Raw genomic sequence first — 2,269 nt, 5'->3', positions numbered from 1 at the left:
AGTTCAGTACATCACTGACTGTGCCACCAAGCCTGGACCCTTCTAGAAATTCTTCATTCCCTTGGTTTATGTGACAACATATTCTCATAACTCTTCTGCTTCCCTGCTTTTTTCCCATTCTCTTTCAATATTTTTCTTTTGGTGTTTTGTTATGTTAATCATGTATATTTGCATTTTTTTCTAGAAATTTATCAAAATGTGATTTATTTTGATTGCTGTGGTTTATTTTAATTGCACTTGTTTTGGTGCCCTTCTACATTTTGCACCTAAGGCAAGTGCGTCCCTCACTCCACTCTACCCCCAGGCCTTCCTTCCGTATTTCCTTTTCCATCTGGCTTTCTCTCTTCTCTTCACTCTGCTCTTCTTGTAAACAGTCTCTCAGGACAATCTCATTCTCTCCCATCCCTTCAGCAATAACCTACGAATATATGGATTACTGCCAAAGTTACCTCCATTTAACTTCAAATACCCATTTCCGGCTGCTAAGTGGACTCCCTACTGCACTGTCTCACAGAAACCTCTGACCAACATCCAGACCTAAGCCCTTTATTGTTCCTCTAAACCCATCCCTGCTTTCCTAGTTACTATTTCAGTAAATGGCACCACAGCCTCTCAATGGCCAGATTTCATCCACTCAGTGAACACTTCTACAGATTCAACTCTGATGTCTCTGACTCCCAAGTCTGTCTTCTCCTTTACATACACATTGTTATTAGTGTAACCTGGCTTACTATTTTTTAACCACCCTAGCCTTTACATTACCAACAAAGTGCCATTTAATATGTGCATCTGATCGTGTCTAGTCAAATATTCACAATTACAGAATAGGTGGTCTGTCACATTGGCTAACTCCATTCCCAAATCCACTGATTTCTACACTTGTGATCTTATAGAAATTATTACATTTTGAAATGCATATCCTCTTTATAAGGCAGGAATAAAAATAGTGCATATCTAAAAGAACTGTTGCCCGAGCTTCTGTGGTGGATCAGTAATATACCAGACTGCAAAGCTGGAAGACACATGAAAACCATGGTTTGAGGCCCCAGCCCAATTGGGCTACTCAAATTATAATTCACAGTAAACATTATCATAAGGTACAAAGACAAGTATTACATACTGGCACAAGAAAAAATAACACAAGAAGATAAAACTGGGACCAGCGGTTAGCATAATGGCTATGTCTCTGGACTCTCATGTAGTCGACCATGGTTCGATTCCCGGACCCGGTGGCTTAAACTCACGCCAGGTGCATGTGCGTGCGTGTCCAAGATCCCGAGAGGAGAATGGAGAGGAAGGGACTGCAGCATGGCCATCCTTCTGGGGGATAATTTATTGCTTTCTGTCTCTCTGTTTCTCTCTGACTTTCTGGCGAAGGCATGTGCCCTAAAGCAAAAACCTCTCCAAGAAAAAAATAAGAAGATAAAACCACCAACATACATATATCTAACAAAGTCTCAAAATACTTCGAAAAACAGCTACAGAAGGTGGAATGAAATATGTACTTCAGCTACTGAAGTTGGTGATTTTAATATATCTTCAAAACTGATCAAACAGACATTAAAAATAAGCAGTTAGGAAGTTCTGAAATTAAAGATAGATGTGCTAGAATATACTTCAAGAAAATTCCATGTCTTTAAATATACATATTAAGAAACAAGTAGAACTTACCAAATGGTTTAAGAATTTAATTTCTAAATGGGGGGGGGAGGAACTGAACATACTCAGGGAAAAAAGTAAATAATAAACAGCAGAAATTGGTGAAATAGCAAGCAAAAGTTACAAAAGAAGACAGACAAAATAAGAACTTAGGCGTTTTGTAAAAATTAGCAGGACAGACAAATTTCTGATAAAACTGATTTTTTTTAAATGAAGAAAACATAAAAATAAGCAAATTACTGAATAAGTGAGTGATAACTACAGATCCAAGAGAGAAAAAGCACTATTATTATTAACTAACTCCTAAAAATCTTGAAAATTATAAGTGAATATAAGTGCTGAAAGAAAATTAAGCTAAAATTGTGACAGGAAATAATAGAAAGTTTAATAAACTTATATGCATTATAGCAGTTGATATGGTAATCAAATTTTCCTAATACACTGCTCAAGCAATGCTGGATCCACATGGAACACCTGTAAATGCTGGGTGAGTGGACTCATGATGCTGCTAGCTAGGAAAGCTGGGAGGCTTGCAATGTGAGGCCTTGTAGAAGGCAGCTCTCCCTCTCTCCCTCTGTCACTCACTCTCATGAAAAAAAAAAAAAAAAAC

Source organism: Tupaia chinensis, unplaced genomic scaffold (assembly GCF_000334495.1).
Source record: "Tupaia chinensis unplaced genomic scaffold, TupChi_1.0 Scaffold143645_1, whole genome shotgun sequence".
In the NCBI taxonomy this organism is placed as follows: domain Eukaryota; kingdom Metazoa; phylum Chordata; class Mammalia; order Scandentia; family Tupaiidae; genus Tupaia; species Tupaia belangeri.
This window is presented reverse-complemented; position numbering follows the sequence as displayed.